Genomic DNA, 24,226 nt, shown 5'->3' with positions numbered 1-24,226 from the left:
CCATCACGAATTTGTTTATCGAATTTGTTTATGTTTCCTTACTTTTTCAAAGTCACTGTGCATTTGCAATATGTTTCAATGGGCAGGTACCATTACGAATTTGTCATGCTCAAAAAATTTTAGATGTATTTTTTTTTGTTTCTTACTTTTTCAAAGTCACTGTGCATTTGGAATATGTTTTAATGGGCAGGTACCATCACGAATTTGTTTATCGAATTTGTTTATGTTTCCTTACTTTTTCAAAGTCACTGTGCATTTGCAATATGTTTCAATGGGCAGGTACCATTACGAATTTGTCATGCTCAAAAAATTTTAGATGTATTTTTTTTTGTTTCTTACTTTTTCAAAGTCACTGTGCATTTGGAATATGTTTTAATGGGCAGGTACCATCACGAATTTGTTTATCGAATTTGTTTATGTTTCCTTACTTTTTCAAAGTCACTGTGCATTTGCAATATGTTTCAATGGGCAGGTACCATCACGAATTTGTCATGCTCAAAAAATTTTAGATGTATTTTTTTTTGTTTCTTACTTTTTCAAAGTCACTGTGCATTTGGAATATGTTTTAATGGGCAGGTACCATCACGAATTTGTTTATCGAATTTGTTTATGTTTCCTTACTTTTTCAAAGTCACTGTGCATTCGCAATATGTTTCAATGGGCAGGTACCATCACGAATTTGTCATGCTCAAAAAATTTTAGATGTATTTTTTTTTTTTCTTACTTTTTCAAAGTCACTGTGCATTTGGAATATGTTTTAATGGGCAGGTACCATCACGAATTTGTTTATCGAATTTGTTTATGTTTCCTTACTTTTTCAAAGTCACTGTGCATTTGGAATATGTTTTAATGGGCAGGTACCATCACGAATTTGTTTATCGAATTTGTTTATGTTTCCTTACTTTTTCAAAGTCACTGTGCATTTGCAATATGTTTCAATGGGCAGGTACCATCACGAATTTGTCATGCTCAAAATTTTTTAGATGTATTTTTTTTTGTTTCCTTACTTTTTCAAAGTCACTGTGCATTTGGAATATGTTTTAATGGGCAGGTACCATCACGAATTTGTTTATCGAATTTGTTTATGTTTCCTTACTTTTTCAAAGTCACTGTGCATTTGCAATATGTTTCAATGGGCAGGTACCATCACGAATTTGTCATGCTCAAAACATTTTAGATGTATTTTTTTTTGTTTCTTACTTTTTCAAAGTCACTGTGCATTTGGAATATGTTTTAATGGGCAGGTACCATCACGAATTTGTTTATCGAATTTGTTTATGTTTCCTTACTTTTTCAAAGTCACTGTGCATTTGCAATATGTTTCAATGGGCAGGTACCATCACGAATTTGTCATGCTCAAAATTTTTTAGATGTATTTTTTTTTGTTTCTTACTTTTTCAAAGTCACTGTGCATTTGGAATATGTTTTAATGGGCAGGTACCATCACGAATTTGTTTATCGAATTTGTTTATGTTTCCTTACTTTTTCAAAGTCACTGTGCATTTGCAATATGTTTCAATGGGCAGGTACCATCACGAATTTGTTTATCGAATTTGTTTATGTTTCCTTACTTTTTCAAAGTCACTGTGCATTTGCAATATGTTTCAATGGGCAGGTACCATCACGAATTTGTCATGCTCAAAATTTTTTAGATGTATTTTTTTTTGTTTCCTTACTTTTTCAAAGTCACTGTGCATTTGGAATATGTTTTAATGGGCAGGTACCATCACGAATTTGTTTATCGAATTTGTTTATGTTTCCTTACTTTTTCAAAGTCACTGTGCATTTGCAATATGTTTCAATGGGCAGTTACCATCACGAATTTGTCATGCTCAAAATTTTTTAGATGTATTTTTTTTTGTTTCTTACTTTTTCAAAGTCACTGTGCATTTGGAATATGTTTTAATGGGCAGGTACCATCACGAATTTGTTTATCGAATTTGTTTATGTTTCCTTACTTTTTCAAAGTCACTGTGCATTTGCAATATGTTTCAATGGGCAGGTACCATCACGAATTTGTTTATCGAATTTGTTTATGTTTCCTTACTTTTTCAAAGTCACTGTGCATTTGCAATATGTTTCAATGGGCAGGTACCATCACGAATTTGTCATGCTCAAAATTTTTTAGATGTATTTTTTTTTGTTTCCTTACTTTTTCAAAGTCACTGTGCATTTGGAATATGTTTCAATGGGCAGGTACCATCACGAATTTGTCATGCTCAAAAAATTTTAGATGTATTTTTTTTTGTTTCTTACTTTTTCAAAGTCACTGTGCATTTGCAATATGTTTTAATGGGCAGGTACCATCACGAATTTGTCATGCTATAAAAATCCTGCAGGAATGTGAAATTGACTGGCCCGATGAACTCGGGATGGCTTTGCAGTGATTCTGGGTCATCTCAATCGCTCGTTTGGGTTGATTTCAGAATGTCGCTTTTGGTGATGTTTTTTCACTATAGAATCATATTGCAAATGTACAAGAGTCAAGTGGACAAGAGTCCATCAGTCAATTAGATATCATTCTGACCACCAAACTGATACAAACTGACACCAAACCCACTTTTTCCAACTCGTTTAGTAGCCAACTATTACATACTTCAGAGCTGGCCCAAAATTCACAACGCCTTCGGTACAAACCATAAAAAAAACATAAAACACGTAGTTACGTTCTAGCTGCGGGTCCATTTCTTATGTTATGTGTTGGCCTAGCTGAGGCGACCCCGAATCCCAAGTTTCGGCTCGATAGGTCATTTGGTGTCCGAGAAAAACCCTAATTGGTGCTGAAAATCCACTATTTTCCATGACTTGCTACGGGGTCCTTGAATGAGATATCGGACAGAAACGTTGGGGTCTGTCTATATGGGCCGAGACGTTCGCAATGCACCTAGTCTTGCGACTCTGGGACATTTCTAAATGTCGTCATTTTCGTGATGCAAAAATGAATTGAAGTTATTTCAAATGTACGAGGCTGTTTCTCGGTCCGAGAACCTTCTAGAGCCACGTAACTCACCACGCACCATCTACGGGAGGTCTAGAACAGGTTTCTAAAGTTTCGGAACTCTAGGTCCGACGGTTCTTTTTTAGCTCCAACAAAGCTAACTATTGGAGCCACTGTCTGTCTCTACGCACCCCAATACGTCCCTCCATCCAAGTTGTGTTTTAGTGCAATTTTTTTTTCCTTTGATTTTTTTGGGAAAAATGACTGATTTACAGTTCATGGGGGTTGCCTAATCACACATATGAAGTTTTGGAAAGATCAGACTTTTTTAACCCTTCGAAACAGCCCCTGAGACACCAATTATGGCACTTCCGGTTGGCACAGGAAGTTATAAATCAACACATATCCTCATTGGGGTATGCTGTTACAGAATCCTGAGTTTTAAGTCCTTACGTTAAGAATTGACTGATCTACACAGGGTTGAATGCACTATGTCTATCAAACTGCATGCAGTGTATGGGTAAACACTTTTAGGGGCATTTTAACCACTTCCGGTTGGTCCAGGAAGCTTAGAATCAACACAGGTAGACCTCATAGTGGCCTGATGGACTGGTACCGAAGACAGGTTCATACGGCATTCATAACCCACATAGGCCTCAGGTTGAAATTAGGGGTGCAGGCAATGTATTCCTATGGGGAGAGATGACACTGTAATCTGTGAGATCAAAAAACACTGTTTTACTGTGAAGGGTTAATGCCACACGGTCAAGGTTAGGCTTGTTCAGATCGGGAGGACCTTAGGAACATTCATGTGGTGGAATTTTTCTTCTCACTCTAACGGTTCTCTCACTGTCACCCAAAAGCAAATTACATTGTGGTGCAGGCTTCATTTTGGGCCTACTATTGTAATGGTCGCTGCGCCTAGACCGAGCGAGCTACGGTCAAGCGGGATAGCTCGTTGAACTCAGAACAGTCTGGAGACTATGGTGATGCCATTTTTTGTGTTGATTTCAGAATGCCATTTTGGTGATGGTCCCTCTCCGTTTAAACATATTGCAAATGTACAAAAGTCAACTAGCAAGTCAGTGTCCATCAGTCAATTAGATGTCATTATGACACCAAATGGATATCAATTGACACCAAACCCACTTTTTCCTACTCATTTAGTAGCCAACTATCACATATGTCAGAGCAGTCCCATAATTCACAGCGCCTCTAGTTGAAAACCTAATAAAAAGGTAAAACACATAGTTACGTTCTAGCTGCGGGTCCAGTTCGGACATTATGTGAAGTCCTATGTGAGGCGACCCCGAATCCCGAGTTTCGGCTCGATAGGTCATTTGGTGTCCGAGAAAAACCCTAATTGGTGCTGAAAATCCACTATTTTCCATGACTTGCTACGGGGTCCTTGAATGAGATATCAGACAGAAACGTTGGGGTCTGTCTATATGGGCCGAGACGTTCGCAATGCACCTAGTCTTGCGACTCTGGGACATTTCTAAATGTCGTCATTTTCGTGATGCAAAAATGAATTGAAGTTATTTCAAATGTACGAGGCTGTTTCTCGGTCCGAGAACCGTCTAGAGCCACGTAACTCGCCACGCACCATGGCCCGGAGGTCTAGAACAGGTTTCTAAAGTTTCGGAACTCTAGGTCCGACCGTTCTTTTTTAGCTCCAACAAAGCTAACTATTGCGGCCACTGTCTGTCTCTACGCACCCCAATACGTCCCTCCATCCAAGTTGTGTTTTAGTGCAATTTTTTTTTCCTTTGATTTTTTTGGGGAAAAATGACTGATTTACAGTTCATGGGGGTTGCCTAATCACATATATGAAGTTTTGGACAGATCTGACTTTTTTAACCCTTCGAAACAGCCCCTGAGACACCAATTATGGCACTTCCGGTTGGCACAGGAAGCTATAAATCACCACATGTCTTGATTGACATGGCCACTTACAGAATCCCGAGTTTTAAGTCTTTACGTTAAGAATTGACTGATCTACACAGGGTTGAATGCACTATGTCTATCAAACTGCATGCAATGTATGGGTAAACACTTTTAGGGTGATTTGAACCACTTCCGGTTGGTCCAGGAAGCTTAGAATCAACACAGGTAGACCTCATAGTGGCCTGATGGACTGGTACCGAAGACAGGTTCATACGGCATTCATAACCCACATAGGCCTCAGGTTGAATTTTGTGGTGCAGCCTATGTATTCCTATGGGGAGAGATGACACTGTAATCTGTGAGATCAAAAAACACTGTTTTACTGTTAAGGGTTAATGCCACACGGTCAATGTTAGGCTTGTTCAGATCGGGAGGACCTTAGGAACATTCCTATGGTGGAATTTTTCTTCTCACCCTAACGGTTCTCTCACTGTCACTCAAAAGCAAATGACATTGTGGGGCAGGCTTCATTTTGGGCCTAATATTCTAATGGTTGCTGCGCCTAGACCGAGCGAGCTACGGTCAAGCGGGATAGCTCGTTGAACTCAGCACAGTCTGGAGACTATGGTGATGCCATTTTTTGTGTTGATTTCAGAATGCCATTTTGGTGATGGTCCCTCTCTGTTTAAACATATTGCAAATGTACAAAAGTCAACTAGCAAGTCAGTGTCCATCAGTCAATTAGATGTCATTATGACACCAAACCCACTGTTTCCTACTCATTTAGATGCCAACTATCATATATGTCAGAGCAGTCCCATAATTCACAGCGCCTCTAGTTTAAAACATAATAAAAAGGTAAAACACATAGTTACGTTCTAGCTGCGGGTCCAGTTCGGACATTATGTGAAGTCCTATGTGAGGCGACCCCGAATCCCGAGTTTCGGCTCGATAGGTCATTTGGTGTCCGAGAAAAACCCTAATTGGTGCTGAAAATCCACTTATTTCCATGCCTTGCTACGGGGTCCTTGAACGAGCTATCGGACAGAAACTTTGGGGTCCGTCTCTATGGGCCGAGCCGGTTTCAACGCACCTAGCCTTGCGTCTCTGAGACTTTTCTAAACGTCGTCATTTTCGTGATGCAAAAATGAATTGAAGTTATTGCGAATGTACGAGGCTGTTTCTCGGTCCGAGAACCATCTAGAGCCACGTAACTCGTCACGCACCATGGCCCGGAGGTCTAGAACAGGTTTCTAAAGTTTCGGAACTCTAGGTCCGACCGTTATTTTTTAGCTCGAACAAAGCTAACTATTGCAGCCACTGTCTGTCTCTACGCACCCCAATACGTCCCTCCATCCAAGTTGTGTTTTAGTGCAATTTTTTTTTCCTTTGATTTTTTTTGGGAAAAATGACTGATTTACAGTTCATGGGGGTTGCCTAATCACATATATGAAGTTTTGGACAGATCTGAATTTTTTAACCCTTCGAAACAGCCCCTGAGACACCAATTATGGCACTTCCGGTTGGCACAGGAAGCTATAAGTCACCACATATCCTCATTGGGGTATGCTGTTACAGAATCCTGAGTTTTAAGTCCTTACGTTAAGAATTGACTGATCTACACAGGGTTGAATGCACTATGTCTATCAAACTGCATGCAGTGTATGGGTAAACACTTTTAGGGGCATTTGAACCACTTCCGGTTGGTCCAGGAAGCTTAGAATCGACACAGGTAGACCTCATAGTGGCCTGATGGACTGGTACCGAAGACAGGTTCATACGGCATTCATAACCCACATAGGCCTCAGGTTGAAATTAGGGGTGCAGGCAATGTATTCCTATGGGGAGAGATGACACTGTAATCTGTGAGATCAAAAAACACTGTTTTACTGTGAAGGGTTAATGCCACACGGTCAAGGTTAGGCTTGTTGAGATCGGGAGGACCTTAGGAACATTCATGTGGTGGAATTTTTCTTCTCACCCTAACGGTTCTCTCACTGTCACTCAAAAGCAAATGACATTGTGGGGCAGGCTTCATTTTGGGCCTACTATTCTAATGGTCGGTTATTGTGTTATTTCAGAAAATCATAGAAAATCACAGAAATGTCGCAGAGCTCCGCAGCACACTTTAAAAAGATTCGTATGAACACCCTGCAACTGGATCTGTAACCGTTGAAAAAAAAAAACGCCTATTTGTGACCATCACCAATTTGTCATTGTTCCGTTTCTCTTAAATGACGATAGATAAATGGCTGGTTCTTTTTTTATTGACACCGGAGGCTCCTTGGCTTTGACCTGAAGTGGAAAAATAATTTCTCTACTTCCATTTTAAGCCTTTAATCCCAGAAAAATGGCCGTAGCTCAAAAACCGTCGAGGCCTAGACGCCATCCCGTTCGGGGCCAACTGCCCCTTGAGCCAAACCTACGCTCGCCAAGTTTCGGCTTCGAAATATTTTCAGTTTTTGAGATAAGGCCCCGTCGCGATTCGTGATGTTTTGCCAAATTGCCATATGATTCCGTATGCCATCTGGTGGGAGTGTCCGGGACGGCGGAAAAACGGTCCGAAACTTGTTTTTTTTTTTAAACGGGAACCGAAAGTCCGACAAAGTTCATTTGATGACTTCCCGGTAGGTCTGGCCCTACCGCACGGCCCGACGCCGACCGCGAATTTTACAAACGATTTCGGACGTCGGGTAAGGGACCGTACATTTGCAATATGGACTTTCTCACTGATCATACACGAAATGCCGAAATGTTCCCTTAAGGTATGGAAGTCAACTACCTGCCTGTCTTTACTGCCCTGGTGGTGTAATAATGGAAGTCAACTACCTGCCTGTCTTTACTGCTGTGGTGATGTAATAATGGAAGTCAACTACCTGCCTGTCTTTACTGCCCTGGTGATGTAATAATGGAAGTCAACTACCTGCCTGTCTTTACTGCTGTGGTGATGTAATAATGGAAGTCAACTACCTGCCTGTCTTTACTGCCCTGGTGATGTAATAATGGAAGTCAACTGCCTGCCTGTCTTTACTGCTGTGGTGATGTAATAATGGAAGTCAACTACCTGCCTGTCTTTACTGCCCTGGTGATGTAATAATGGAAGTCAACTACCTGCCTGTCTTTACTGCCCTGGTGATGTAATAATGGAAGTCAACTACCTGCCTGTCTTTACTGCCCTGGTGATGTAATAATGGAAGTCAACTACCTGCCTGTCTTTACTGCCCTGGTGATGTAATAATGGAAGTCAACTACCTGCCTGTCTTTACTGCTGTGGTGATGTAATAATGGAAGTCAACTGCCTGCCTGTCTTTACTGCTGTGGTGATGTAATAATGGAAGTCAACTACCTGCCTGTCTTTACTGCTGTGGTGATGTAATAATGGAAGTCAACTACCTGCCTGTCTTTACTGCACTGGTGATGTAATAATGGAAGTCAACTGCCTGCCTGTCTTTACTGCTGTGGTGATGTAATAATGGAAGTCAACTACCTGCCTGTCTTTACTGCTGTGGTGATGTAATAATGGAAGTCAACTACCTGCCTGTCTTTACTGCTGTGGTGATGTAATAATGGAAGTCAACTACCTGCCTGTCTTTACTGCCGTGGTGATGTAATAATGGAAGTCAACTACCTGCCTGTCTTTACTGCCGTGGTGATGTAATAATGGAAGTCAACTACCTGCCTGTCTTTACTGCTGTGGTGATGTAATAATGGAAGTCAACTGCCTGCCTGTCTTTACTGCTGTGGTGATGTAATAATGGAAGTCAACTACCTGCCTGTATTTACCACTGTGGTGATGTAATAATGGAAGTCAAACAAGTTCTCTTGTTTCCTCCTCATCATTCTCTTGTTTCCTCTCCTCGTCATTCTCTTGTTTCCTACTCTTCATTCTCTTGTTTCCTCCTCGTCATTCTCTTGTTTCCTCCTCGTCATTCTCTTGTTTCCTCCTCGTCATTCTCTTGTTTCCTCCTCGTCATTCTCTTGTTTCCTCCTCATCATTCTCTTGTTTCCTCTCCTCGTCATTCTCTTGTTTCCTCCTTGTCATTCTCTTGTTTCCTCTCCTCGTCATTCTCTTGTTTCCTCTCCTTGTCATTCTCTTGTTTCCTCCTCGTCATTCTCTTGTTTCCTCTCCTCGTTATTCTCTTGTTTCCTCTCCTCGTTATTCTCTTGTTTCCTCCTCGTCATTCTCTTGTTTCCTCTCCTCGTCATTCTCTTGTTTCCTCCTCGTCATCCTCACTTTTCCTCCTCCTTATTCTGTAACAACTGGATGGAGGCTGAGTTGGACTGGAGTCAAATGTTTTCCTCTCACTATCTGGCTGTCAGGCTGTCTGGCCTTCTGGCAGCTTTAATCATCAACAGTTAAAAAGATTGACAGTATTACCATAGATATGACATGAACATCCATTTTTATTTCTAAGACCACTTTTACAAAATGGCTAAACTTATGATGGTTATAATTCTGATATCCAGTATTTCTGAAGTGAACGTTGACAGAGATGGCAGTGACTTAACATTACCCATCAACACTTTCACCCCGTCCTGACACCCTCAGATCGTCCATTTCTAGTCATATTAGCATTTGAATGTGTCTGATTATGCCAGTCTGCATTAAATATTCAGAGAGCGCCCCACAATCCAATTAAATGAGAGATGTGCTTTACAGGGCATCAGCAAACATGATTGAATGCAGAGCTCCCGATGACCAACATGGACAACTTCAAGAGGTTGGAGAGACTCACCAGGAAGCTAAATGACAATGTGTTTATCAGCGATGAAATGACGCTGGGTGTCTGTGAAAGAAGTGCAGGAGCATGTACACACACACACACACACGCATGCACACATCACACACACACACACACACACACACACACACACACACACACACACACACACACACACACACACACACACACACACACACACACACACACACACACACACACACACACACACACACACACACACACACACACACAGACACATACCCATACACTTACACATACACAGGCACATGCTCACATACACACAGGCACATAGACACAGGCAAATACACACAGGCACATACACACAGGCACATACACATAGGCACATACACACAGGCATGTGCTTTAATTTAAAAAATACCAAAATGGGATTAACAGGAGAGACACGACTAAAACATCTCTGAACAGTCAGGGTTTGAAGAGAGAGAGAAAGACACACTGTGGATTATCACAAATAAAACGTCTCTGAACACTCAGGGTTTGGAGAGAGAGACTGCGGATTATCACGACTTAAACGTCTCTGAACACTCAGGGTTTGGAGAGAGAGACTGTGGATTATTACGACTATAACGTCTCTGAACACTCAGGGTTTGGAGAGAGAGAGAGAGACACACTGTGGATTATCACGACTATAACGTCTCTGAACACTCAGGGTTTGGAGAGAGAGACTGTGGATTATCACGACTATAACGTCTCTGAACACTCAGGGTTTGGAGAGAGAGAGAGACACACTGTGGATTATCACGACTATAACGTCTCTGAACTCTCAGGGTTTGGAGAGAGAGAGAGACACACTGTGGATTATCACGACTATAACGTCTCTGAACTCTCAGGGTTTGGAGAGAGAGAGAGACACACTGTGGATTATCACGACTATAACGTCTCTGAACTCTCAGGGTTTGGAGAGAGAGAGAGAGAGACACACTGTGGATTATCACGACTATAACGTCTCTGAACTCTCAGGGTTTGGAGAGAGAGAGAGAGACACACTGTGGATTATCACGACTATAACGTCTCTGAACTCTCAGGGTTTGGAGAGAGAGAGACACACTGTGGATTATCACGACTATAACGTCTCTGAACTCTCAGGGTTTGGAGAGAGAGAGAGACACACTGTGGATTATCACGACTATAACGTCTCTGAACTCTCAGGGTTTGGAGAGAGAGAGAGAGACACACTGTGGATTATCACGACTATAACGTCTCTGAACTCTCAGGGTTTGGAGAGAGAGAGACACACACTGTGGATTATCACGACTATAACGTCTCTGAACTCTCAGGGTTTGGAGAGAGAGAGACACACACTGTGGATTATCACAACTATAACGTCTCTGAACACTCAGGGTTTGGAGAGAGAGACTGTGGATTATCACGACTATAACGTCTCTGAACACTCAGGGTTTGGAGAGAGAGAGAGACACACTGTGGATTATCACGACTATAACGTCTCTGAACTCTCAGGGTTTGGAGAGAGAGAGAGAGAGACACTGTGGATTATCACGACTATAACGTCTCTCAACTCTCAGGGTTTGGAGAGAGAGAGACACACACTGTGGATTATCACGACTATAACGTCTCTGAACACTCAGGGTTTGGAGAGAGAGAGAGAGACACACTGTGGATTATCACGACTATAACGTCTCTGAACTCTCAGGGTTTGGAGAGAGAGAGACACACACTGTGGATTATCACGACTATAACGTCTCTGAACTCTCAGGGTTTGGAGAGAGAGCGAGACACACTGTGGATTATCACGACTAAAACATCTCTGAACACTCAGGGTTTAGAGAAAGAGAGAGACACACTGTGGATTATCATGACTAAAACATCTCTGAACACTCAGGGTTTGGAGAAACACACTGTGGATTATCACACCTAAAACGTCTCTGAACACTCAGGGTTTGGAGAGACACACTGTGGATTGTCACGACTAAAACGTCTCTGAACACTCAGGGTTTGGAGAGAGAGAGAGACACACTGTGGATTATCATGACTAAAACATCTCTGAACACTCAGGGTTTGGAGAAACACACTGTGGATTATCACACCTAAAACGTCTCTGAACACTCAGGGTTTGGAGAGACACACTGTGGATTATCACGACTAAAACGTCTCTGAACACTCAGGGTTTGGAGAGAGAGACTGCGGAATATCACGACTAAAACGTCTCTGAACACTCAGGGTTTGGGGTCGGAACAAAGGAGGAAGGGACAAAGATAAAGTCTTGAGCCACCATCTTCCTTCTCCATTGGTTTTTCATCCAAAGGCACAAACTCTTTTTTAAGACTTGTATTGCCTTTATCCCTCACCATCTATCCTGACCGCGTGTGGATGTTATAGTCGGCTAGTTAGTTATAGTGAGGTCCCTGTTACACAGTGGATACATCCCTAATGGCACTCTATACTACATACTCTATTTTAGGACTTGTATTGCCTTTATTCCTCACCATCTATCCTGACCGCGTGTGGATGTTATAGTCGGCTAGTTAGTTATAGTGAGGTCCCTGTTACACAGTGGATACATCCCTAATGGCACTCTATACTACATACTCTATTTTAGGACTTGTATTGCCTTTATCCCTCACCATCTATCCTGACCGCGTGTGGATGTTATAGTCGGCTAGTTAGTTATAGTGAGGTCCCTGTTACACAGTGGATACATCCTAATGGCACCCTATTCGCTATATACTGCACTACTATGGGCCATGGTTAAATGGAGTGCACTATATAGGGAATAGGGTGCCATTTTGGACACACACAGTGTCAAAGACCGGTACGTTTAGGGCTCCTTTACATTGTGATACAGATATGAAAGCTAATTAACAGTGACCGGTCTGTCCTTAATATTCAACTCAGCACTGGCTCTAATGACTGTGTCCTTTTAATAGCTGGGACTTAATTGAAGCAAATACGATGATACCCTCTTATACTATTAGCTGGACCTTTATGCTATTAGCCAGACCCTTATCGTATTAGCTAGACCCTTATGGTATTAGCTAGATGCTATTAGCTAGACCCTTATGGTATTAGCCGGACCCTTGTGGTATTAGCTAGACCCTTACGGTATTAGCCAGACCCTTATTGTATTAGCCAGACCCTTATGGTATTAGCCGGACCCTTGTGGTATTAGCTAGACCCTTACGGTATTAGCCAGACCCTTATTGTATTAGCCAGACCCTTATTGTATTAGCCAGACCCTTATTGTATTAGCCAGACCCTTATGGTATTAGCCAGACCCTTGTGGTATTAACTAGACCCTTACGGTATTAGCCAGACCCTTATTGTATTAGCCAGACCCTTATGATATTAGCCAGACCCTTATGATATTAGCTAGACACTTATGGTATTAGCTAGACCTTTATGGTATTAGCCAGACCCTTATGATATTAGCTAGACCCTTATGGTATTAGCCAGACCCTTATGATATTAGCTAGACCTTTATGGTATTAGCCAGACCCTTATGATATTAGCTAGACCCTTACGGTATTAGCTAGACCCTTATGATATTAGCTAGACCCTTATGATATTAGCTAGATCCTTATGATATTAGCTAGACCCTTATGGTATTAGCCAGACCGTTATACTACTAGCTATACCTTTATGCTATTAGCTAGACCCTTATGCTATTCGACCCTTATGCTATTAGACCCTTTTGGTATTAGCCAGATATAGGTTCATTAACTGGGCTGACGATGAAGGGAAATGGCAATGAGGGTTGCTATATGTAGCTGCTGTTCAATTATAAATTCTAATGATATTGAACCTGGGTTGACGTTTAAGTCCTTTAAGGTGGCTAGTTTCATATGCAATTTTCAGTCTATTAAAGGAGGGTAGTTTCATATGCAATTTTCAGTCCATTAAATATTGTGTTCTGTCAAGTGATGATAATAGTTTAGAAGTGTATCCAAAGCCGGCCCATCAGAAGGTTATGGTTATGCAAACAGATTGACATCTGTTATATTTACGATCAGGGTTAGGGGAGGTAATGTTAGGATTAGGTTTAGGAGAGGAAACTTTAGGATTAGGGGAGGTAATGTTAGGATTAGTGTTAGGGGAGGTAATGTTAGGATTAGCTTTAGCAAAGGAAACTTTAGGATTAGGGGAGGTAATGTTAGGATTAGGTTTAGGAGAGGAAACTTTAGGATTAGGGGAGGTAATGTTAGGATTAGTGTTAGGGGAGGTAATGTTAGGATTAGCTTTAGCAAAGGAAACTTTAGGATTAGGGGAGGTAATGTTAGGATTAGGTTTAGGAGAGGAAACTTTAGGATTAGGGGAGGTAATGTTAGGATTAGTGTTAGGGGAGGTAATGTTAGGATTAGGGTTGGGTTGGTAATATCAGGATTAGGGTTAGGGGAGGTAATGTTAGGATTAGGGTTAGGGGAGGTAAATTTAGGATTGTTAGGATTAGGGTAGGAGAGGTAATGTCAGGATAAGGATAAAAATTGGGACTAGGGGAGGTAATGTTAGGATTAGGGTTGGTAATGTCAGGATTAGGGTTAGGGGAGGACACTTTAGGATTAGGGGAGGTAATGTTAGGATTAGGGTTAGGAGAGGAAACTTTAGGATTAGGAGAGGTAATGTTAGGATTAGTGTTAGGGGAGGTAATGTTAGGATTAGGGTTAGGGTTGGTAATATCAGGATTAGGGTTAGGGGAGGTAATGTTAGGATTAGTGTCAGGGGAGGTAATGTTAGGATTAGGGTTAGGGGAGGTAATGTTAGGATTAGGGTTAGGGGAGGTAAATTTAGGATTGTTAGGATTAGGGTTAGGAGAGGTAATGTCAGGATAAGGATACAAATTGGGGCTAGGGGAGGTAATGTTAGGATTAGGGTTGGTAATGTCAGGATTAGAGTTAGGGGAGCTAATGTTAGGATTAGTGTTAGGGGAGGTAATATCAGGATTAGGGTTAGGGTTGGTAATATCAGGATTAGGGTTAGGGGAGGTAATATCAGGGTTAGGTAATGTTAATGTTAGTGTTTTGAGGTAATGTTAGGGTAAGGGGAGGTAAAGTTAGGGTTAGGGGAGGTAATGTTAGGGTTAGGGTAGGTAATGTTAGGGTTAGGGGAGTTAAATTTAGGGTTAGGGGAGTTAATATCAGGGTTAGGATCAGGGTAGGTAATGTTAGGGTTAGGGTCAGGGGAGGTAATGTTAGGGTTAGGGGAGGTAAAGTTTGGGTTAGGGGAGGTAATGTTAGGGTTAAGGGAGGTAATGTCAGGGTTATGAAAGGTAATGTTAGGGTTAGGGGAGGTAATGTTAGGGTTAGGGGAGGTAATGTCATGGTTAGGGGAGGTAATGTCAGGGTTAGGGAAGGTAATGTTAGGGTTAGGGGATGTAATGTTAGGGTTAGGGGAGGTAATGTCAGGGTTAGGGGAGGTAATGTTAGGGTTAGGGGAGGCAATATTAGGGTTAGGGGAGGTAATGTTAGGGTTAGGGGAGGTAATGTTAGGGTTAAGGGAGGTAATGTTAGGGTTAATGGAGGTAATGTTAGGGTTAGGGGAGGTAATGTTAGGGTTAAGTGAGGTAATGTTAGGGCCAGGGGAGGTAATGTTAGGGCCAGGGGAGGTAATATTAGGGTCAGGGGAAGTAATGTTAGGGTCAGGGGAGGTGATGTTAGGGCCATGGGAGGTAATGTTAGGGCCAGGGGAGGTAATGTTAGGGTTAGGGGAGGTAATGTTAGGGTTAGGGGAGGTAATGTTAGGGTTAGGGGAGGTAATGTTAGGGCCAGGGGAGGTAATGTTAGGGTTAGGGGAGGTAATGTTAGGGTTAGGGGAGGTAATATTAGGGTTAGGGGAGGTAATGTTAGGGTTAGGGGAGGTAATGTTAGGGTTAGGGGAGGTAATGTTAGGGTTAGGGGAGGTAATGTTAGGGTTAAGGGAGGTAATGTTAGGGTTAAGGGAGGTAATGTTAGGGTTAGGGGAGGTAATGTTAGGGTTAAGTGAGGTAATGTTAGGGCCAGGGGAGGTAATATTAGGGTCAGCGGAGGTAATGTTAGGGTCAGGGGAGGTAATGTTAGGGTCAGGGGAGGTAATGTTAGGGCCAGGGGAGGTAATGTTAGGGTCAGGGGAGGTAATGTTAGGGTTAGGGGAGTTAAACTTAGGGTTAGGGGAGGTAATATCAGGGTTAGGGGAGGTAATGTTAGGGTCAGGGTAGGTAATGTTAGGGTTAGGGTCAGGGGAGGTAATGTTAGGGTTAGGGGAGGTAATGTTAGGGCCAGGGGAGGTAATGTTAGGGTTAGGGGAGGTAATGTTAGGGTTAGGGGAGGTAATATTAGGGTTAGGGGAGGTAATGTTAGGGTTAGGGGAGGTAATGTTAGGGTTAGGGGAGGTAATGTTAGGGTTAGGGGAGGTAATGTTAGGCTTAAGGGTGGTAATGTTAGGGTTAAGGGAGGTAATGTTAGGGTTAGGGGAGGTAATGTTAGGGTTAAGTGAGGTAATGTTAGGGCCAGGGGAGGTAATATTAGGGTCAGCGGAGGTAATGTTAGGGTCAGGGGAGGTAATGTTAGGGTCAGGGGAGGTAATGTTAGGGCCAGGGGAGGTAATGTTAGGGTCAGGGGAGGTAATGTTAGGGTTAGCGGAGTTAAACTTAGGGTTAGGGGAGGTAATATCAGGGTTAGGGGAGGTAATGTTAGGGTCAGGGTAGGTAATGTTAGGGTTAGGGTCAGGGGAGGTAATGTTAGGGTTAGGGGAGGTAATGTTAGGGTTAGGGGAGGTAATGTTAGGGTTAGGGTCAGGGGAGGTAATGTTAGGGTTAGGGGAGGTAATGTTAGGGTTAGGGGAGGTAATGTAGGGTTAGGGGAGGTAATGTTAGGGTTAGGGGAGGTAATGTTAGGGTTAGGGGAGGTAATGTAGGGTTAGGGGAGGTAATGTTAGGGTTAGGGGAGGTAATGTTAGGATCAGGAGAGGTAATGTAGGGTTAGGGGAGGTAATGTTAGGGTTAGGGGAGGTAATGTAGGGTAGGGTTACTTATTATTTCCATGCAATTTTCTGATGACAAATACATCCTGCTTTAGCCACAAAACACTTCTACGGTGTAACAGCATAATCCCCAACATGAAAACTGAGTTCTCCTCTAGTCTAATACGATGCTCGTTGAATTATTCAAGCATAGCTGCTTTCATTTACAGAAAGGCATTTCCTCTTTAATTAGTTGGATCGTTTCATGTCCTTTCATAAAAGACCACTTACATTTTTGAATATTGAAATTATCTCAATTAATAAGCAACGGCTTTTTGGCTTAATAACTTTTCTAAATGGCTTCTGAACTTTGTTATCCGCAGTATTGAAGGCCCATGAAAGTCGTCTACAGTTTCGAAAAGCGTTCGGGCAAAATGTAATAAATATTTTAAACATTCAGAAGAAAGAATGATTTAATGCGACCGCTGTGAATGGGAATCTGCCCGTCTTAAATGAAATGTGTTTCCATGAAATCGTTAGTGTGTTAGGGATTTATTAAACAGATGCAAATTACAATCATGAATACTTTATTGACAGTATTAGTAACAGAAAAATAGACTTCATAGAGTGAATGGGTTGAGGTGAACGTCTAGGTTGGGGTCTATATTTTTTAAATCCAACTCCTTAAATAGCGTCGTGTCTCATTTCAATTTGATCAGAGTCTTTTAAAACTTAAAAGGACTACGTCAATGTACTGTGTCACTGTGTCTCGTACGGCACCCTATGCCCTATGTAGTGAACTACTTTTCACCAGAGCCTTATGGGTCCTGTTCAAATATAGTGGATACAATATAGGGAATAGGGTTCCATTTTGGATGCATTGTATCTCTGTTTGGTACAGTTTCAGCCTTCAGTTATAATATGAATCAAAACCTAGTCTATTGTGTGACATCTATATATACAGTATATATATATATATAGATATATATATATTTTTTTAACCTTTGTTTAAGTCAGTTAAAGAACAAATTCTCATTCACAATGACGATGCTGGGCCAAACCCGGACGACGCTGGGCCAAACCCGGACGACGCTGGGCCAAACCCGGACGACGCTGGGCCAAACCCGGACGACGCTGGGCCAAACCCGGACGACGCTGGGCCAAACCCTGTGCCCAGCCCGCTACAGGAGTCGCTGGTGCGCGATGAGACAAGGATATCCCTACCGGCCAAGCCCTCCCTACGACGGTAAGCCAATTGTGAGTCGCCCCATGGACCTCCCGGTTGTGACAGAACCTGGGCGTGAACCCAGAGTCTCTGGTGGCACAGCTGGCGCTGCAGTACAGCGCCCTTAACCACTGCGAAACCCGGGAGGCCCCTTAGCTGTAACAGCCTCATCCCTGTTCCTCGTCCACTAGATGATATAACCATAACAGCCTCATCCCTGTTCCTCATCCACTAGATGATATAACCAGATATAGCCGTAACAGCCTCATCCCTGTTCCTCGTCCACTAGATGACTGACTGTGCTCATCTACATGTGGAGAAACACAAACACAATTTTTTGAATTCAACACCTTGACGTCAGCCACTCAATCAAACATGGCCAGTGTTGTTTCAATGACAACGGCGAAAGTCCAACTTCCACACTCTCTCCCTCCATCATCTCTCCTCCGTGACTTGGAAACCGATGTGATTGAGTGGTCGAGGAAGTTGGCAATTCGTTAGTAGGCAAACGGAAGACTGTCATCCCCTCCTCGATAGCCTCCTTTTGGCGAGGAAGCACAGGTGCATCCTACCTGAGTCCTTCGTGGAAGACTTATGCCACACCCCCTTTTGAATCAACTATAGTTTTATTGAAGGAGAACAGCATGCCAACATTTAAAAAAAACATATTCTACTCATCTTTTATCTATGAAATGTCTTCACGACTGGCTACATTGGTTTGGACCCCTTTATACATTTATTGTGGGGATTCCACCCTGTAAATATCATTTACCCGATGACTCGAGATTGACAGGAGACTCTCATTTCATATGAGAGTCCATTTCCTCTCCTCGACCACCTCTCTCTAGGAGAGAGGAGGAGGAGGGGGAGGAGAGAGGAGGAGGGAGGAGAGAGGAGGAGGGAGGAGGAGGGTGAGGAGAGAGGACTCAGGAGTTGAGCGAATCCAATTGAGAAAAGGCCACTGTCTGCACTGCCTCATCTGTCACTTGTCAGCAGGCAGTTAGACGATGTGAATGAGACGGTTGAGCTGAGGTTAATGGAGGCACAGGCCATAACAGACACATCGCTGCATCCCAAATGGCACCCTATTCCCTACATAGTGCACTACTTTAGACCAGGGCTGGCACCCTATTCCCTACATAGTGCACTACTTTAGACCAGGGCTGGCACCCTATTCCCTACATAGTGCACTATTTTAGACCAGGGCTGGCACCCTATTCCCTACATAGTGCACTATTTTAGACCAGGGTTGGCACCCTATTCCCTACATAGTGCACTACTTTAGACCAGGGCTGGCACCCTATTCCCTACATAGTGCACTACTTTAGACCAGGGCTGGCACCCTATTCCCTACATAGTGCACTATTTTAGACCAGGGCTGGCACCCTATTCCCTACATAGTGCACTATTTTAGACCAGGGCTGGCACCCTATTCCCTACACAGTGCACTATTTTAGACCAGGGCTGGCACCCTATTCCCTACATAGTGCACTATTTTAGACCAGGGCTGGCACCCTATTCCCTACACAGTGCACTATTTTAGACCAGGGCTGGCACCCTATTCCCTACATAGTGCACTATTTTAGACCAGGGCTGGCACCCTATTCCCTACACAGTGCACTATTTTAGACCAGGGCTGGCACCCTATTCCCTACATAGTGCACTACTTTAGACCAGGGCTGGCATCCTATTCCCTACATAGTGCACTACTTTAGACCAGGGCTGGCACCCTATTCCCTACACAGTGCACTATTTTTGACTGGAGCAGTATATAGGCTGCCGTTTGAGACTCAGCCATCATCACAATCTGTAGTTCCCTTCTCTTAAACAGGATCCGCAACACTCCAGAATAGAGTCCACTAGATGACTGAACAATGCTGTTATAATCATTATGGAGAGAGAATAGTTCACTAGCTAACTGAACAATGCTGCTATAATCATTATGGAGAGAGAACAGTCCACTAGATGACTGAACAATGCTGCTATAATCATTATGGAGAGAGAATAGTCCACTAGCTAACTGAACAATGCTGCTATAATCATTATGGAGAGAGAACAGTCCACTAGATGACTGAACAATGCTGCTATAATCATTATGGAGAGAGAATAGTCCACTAGCTAACTGAACAATGCTGCTATAATCATTATGGAGAGAGAATAGTCCACTAGCTAACTGAACAATGCTGCTATAATCATTATGGAGAGAGAACAGTCCACTAGCTGACTGAACAATGCTGCTATAATCATTATGGAGAGAGAACAGTCCACTAGATGACTGAACAGTGCTCCTAATGTCACGATGGATAATGAACAGTACAGTTGTCTAGGTGGCCGATGAATGCTCCTAATGTCATCATCAGTATGGATAGTTAAAGGTACAATAGAAGACTCACAGTAGAGAAGGTGGCTGGAACAACACAGTAGGTAATAATGGCCATAGCTAGTGTTATTATAGATAATGAAGAGGTGGTGGCTGAGCAGAACAATACACCTAAATGTCATTGACCGCTGGAATTCCTGCCTTCACAACACCTGCTAGCCTAACTTCCTGCCTTCACAACACCTGCTAGCCTAACTTCCTGCCTTCACAACACCTGCTAGCCTAACTTCCTGCCTTCACAACACCTGCTAGTTTAACTTCCCGACTGCTCTTAGCCTCACAGCCGCAATCTGCCTGCTAGCCTAACTACCTAACTACCTGTCTTCACAACCAAGCTAGGCTAGCAGGGGTTGTGAAGGCAGGAATCTAGGCTAGCAGGGGTTGTGAAGGCAGGAAGCTAGGCTAGCAGGGGTTGTGAAGGCAGGAAGCTAGGCTAGCAGGGGTTGTGAAGGCAGGAATCTAGGCTAGCAGGGGTTGTGAAGGCAGGAATCTAGGCTAGCAGGGGTTGTGAAGGCAGGAAGCTAGGCTAGCAGGGGTTGTGAAGGAAGGAAGCTAGGCTAGCAGGGGTTGTGAAGGAAGGAAGTTAGGCTAGCAGGGGTTGTGAAGGCAGGAAGTTAGGCAAGCAGGGGTTGTGAAGGCATGAAGTTAAGTTAGCAGGGGTTTTGAAGACAGACTGCTGTTGTGAGTCTAAGAGCAGGCAGGAAATTAGGTTTGCAGGGGTTGTGAAGGCAGGAAGTTAAGTTAGCAGGGGATTTAAAGACAGACTGCTGTTGTGAGTCTAAGAGCAGGCAAGAAATGAGGTTAGCAGGGGTTGTGAAGGCAGGAAGCTGCTGTGAGGCTAAGAACCAACCACAGCTACAGGAGAGGAGCCTATAGGTTGTGTGTAGCTGCTACTCCTCCTACGCCCAGTAGAAATAATCTAAACACAGCTGCTTACAAGGAGACATGACAGCTATTTCTCATAAACACACTTCCTCTCTATCTCTCCTCCTCTCTCTCCCCTCTTTCTCTTCCTCTCTCTATCGCTCTCTCCCCATCTCCCCCTCTCTCTATCTCTCCTCCTCTCTCTCCCCCTCTCTTTCCCCCTCTTTCTCTCCCCCTCTCTATCTCCTTATCTCTATCTCCCTCTCTCTCGCCCTCTCTCTCTCTATCTCCCTCTCTCTCTGACTCCCTCTCTATCTCCCTCTCTCCCTCTCTCCCTCTCCATCTCCTTATCTCTCTCTCCCCTCTCTCTCCCTCTCTCTCGCCCTCTCTCCCTCTCCCTCTCCCTCTCTCCTTCCATGCGTGATGATGTTGTCACTGCAGAAGATCGAGTCCCTTCCATAGCAGTTAGTAACAGAATTGTCAAGAACTGACAGTGGGTGTGAGTGTGAGAGAAATGACATGATCTGAAAAGGAAGTGTTTTTCCCCACAGCCGAGCTCCATGTGAAACATGTGATCGATACATATACCATTTCTTTGTCACAGTGGTCCATTTCTGTCCATTTCCAATCTAATCCGTTTTTTAATGAGAAAAAGGCCAAATAACAAAGGGGGGAGTATAAAATGACTTTTCATAGTCCTTTCTGCCGTAACCTTGAACCTTTCCTCAAGACAAGTCTCGATGCAACGTAACGGCCGCTGAACAATGCTACGGGTACTCGTCTTCAGAAAACAAGAACTTGACATTTTAAAAGAAGTATAATTTATAACTTGTCACTGTCATTTGGTGTAACGGTTTTCTTCTGTGGACGAAGGATCAAAGCGCAGCGTGGTTAGAGTTAAACATGTTTAATAAAGTCAATAAACATGAACACTACAAAATACCAAAACAACAAATGTGGAAAAACCGAACCAGTCCTATCTGGTGCATAGACACAAAGACAGAAGACAACCACCCACCAAAACCCAACACAAAACAGGCTACCTAAAACACGGTTCCCAATCAGAGACAATGACTAACACCTGCCTCTGATTGAGAACCATATCAGGCCCAAACATAGAAACGTGAAAACTAGACACACAACATAGAATGCCCACTCAGCTCACGTCCTGACCAACTCTAGAACAAAGGAAACACAAAATAACTATGGTCAGAACGGGACATTTGGTCATTTCTCTTTCTTTATATCACGCTGTAAAAAAAAGAATTAACGATACAGCACGTTGGTTGTAAGATACCTGAGGTAAGTTCAAATGTTGGTGCCGTGACACCATTTTTGGAACCTTGAAAAGTGCAGAACCCCTAAAAATAACAGAATTCAACCCCATTTAGTGAACGGATGTTTTGAAAGGACAGCTTATATACGGTTCTGTCCGTTGCAACACTCCATAGTTCACAGAGTTTGGGGCAAATTTGAAAAGTAAAACAGATTTCCTGGCTATTGGTAGACTGTTTTTAAGCCATTATAGATTCCGCACCCCAAATGGAATCCTATTCCCTACATAGTGCACTTTGGCTAGGGCCCTGGTCAAACGTAGTGAAATCTACAGGGAGTAGGGATGCATTTGGGACTGAGACAGAATGTTTTTCCTTGCCTGTGGTTCTGAGGTATTGTGTCTGAGTGAATCTGAAGATGAGAAGGAAACAGACTGAGACTTTATGATGAAGTGAACCTTTCATAAGAAAATGAAACCACTCTCCCTCCTCTCTCCATGTCTCTCTCTCTCTCTCTCTCTCTCTCTCTCTCTCTCTCTCTCTCTCCATGTCGCTCTCTCCATCTCTCATTTAATTCCAGCGATCCAGCTCTCTCTCTACTTCTCGCGCTCTCTGTCTGTCTGTCTGTCTGTCTGTCTGTCTGTCTGTCTGTCTGTCTGTCTGTCTGTCTGTCTGTCTGTCTGTCTGTCTGGTAAATTGAGCAAGGTGTATGATCAGAAAGATTTTATCCTCTGCGTTCGGCTCTGTTTCCAGGGCAATATGTAACGTTTGATGGAGGTTGGAGGTTGGTGGCGTACAATCTTATCAAGAGAAGGAGGCTGGCTACACGCTGAAATGTTTTTTATCACAGAGTCAACAACATAACACATCTCTCAAAGGACGATCTTTGCTGTTCCGGCGTGGCTGCACTTCATCAATTGGGGCGGCAGGGTAGCCTAGTGGTTAGAGTGTAGAGGTGGCAGGGTAGCCTAGTGGTTAGAGTGTAGAGGCGGCAGGGTAGCCTAGTGGTTAGAGTGTAGAGGCGGCAGGGTAGCCTAGTGGTTAGAGTGTAGAGGCGGCAGGGTAGCCTAGTGGTTAGAGTGTAGAGGCGGCAGGGTAGCCTAGTGGTTAGAGTGTAGAGGCAGCAGGGTAGCCTAGTGGTTAGAGTGTAGAGGCGGCAGGGTAGCCTAGTGGTTAGAGTGTAGAGGCGGCAGGGTAGCCTAGTGGTTAGAGTGTAGAGGCGGCAGGGTAGCCTAGTGGTTAGAGTGTAGAGGCGGCAGGGTAGCCTAGTGGTTAGAGTGTAGAGGCGGCAGGGTAGCCTAGTGGTTAGAGTGTAGAGGCGGCAGGGTAGCCTAGTGGTTAGAGTGTAGAGGCGGCAGGTTATCCTAGTGGTTAGAGTGTAGAGGCGGCAGGGTAGCCTAGTGGTTAGAGTGTAGAGGCGGCAGGGTAGCCTTGTGGTTAGAGCGTTGGACTAGTTACCGGAAGGTTGCAAGTTCAAACCCCCGAGCTGACAAGGTACAAAATCTGTCGTTCTGCCCCTGAACAGGCAGTTAACCCACTGTTCCTAGGCCGTCATTGAAAATAAGAATTTGTTCTTAACTGACTTGCCTGGTTAAATAAAAAATCAGCCCCAAGTCACAATCTCCTTTCACTTTTATAGTGTTGGAATGGAACCAATACCATCTGCGTATTTTAAACGTGGCCCATTGTACTGTAACATAGGAGTTTTGGAAAAGTATGGAGCGAAATAAACATGGTTTTGATGTCATAAAGTGCTGAGTATTAGCTCAGTACCTTTAGCTAACTAAGTATCTTTGGCGGTGCCAATTCCTCTTTTGAAAAGTGTGAGCGAGCCGGATACTTTAGTAGGTATATACCTCCATATAGGGCTCTGCATTAACCTACTTTAGAATGAACTCACATGTATGATGGATTAAGTCATGTAGGATTGAGGCATGTAGGATACATCATAAACCTACTTTAGAATGATCTCACATGTATAATGGATTAAGTCATATAGGATTG

Source organism: Oncorhynchus clarkii, chromosome 2, assembly GCF_045791955.1.
Source record: "Oncorhynchus clarkii lewisi isolate Uvic-CL-2024 chromosome 2, UVic_Ocla_1.0, whole genome shotgun sequence".
In the NCBI taxonomy this organism is placed as follows: domain Eukaryota; kingdom Metazoa; phylum Chordata; class Actinopteri; order Salmoniformes; family Salmonidae; genus Oncorhynchus; species Oncorhynchus clarkii.
The sequence above is the reverse complement of the archived record's forward strand: the minus strand, read 5'-3'. Positions refer to the sequence as shown.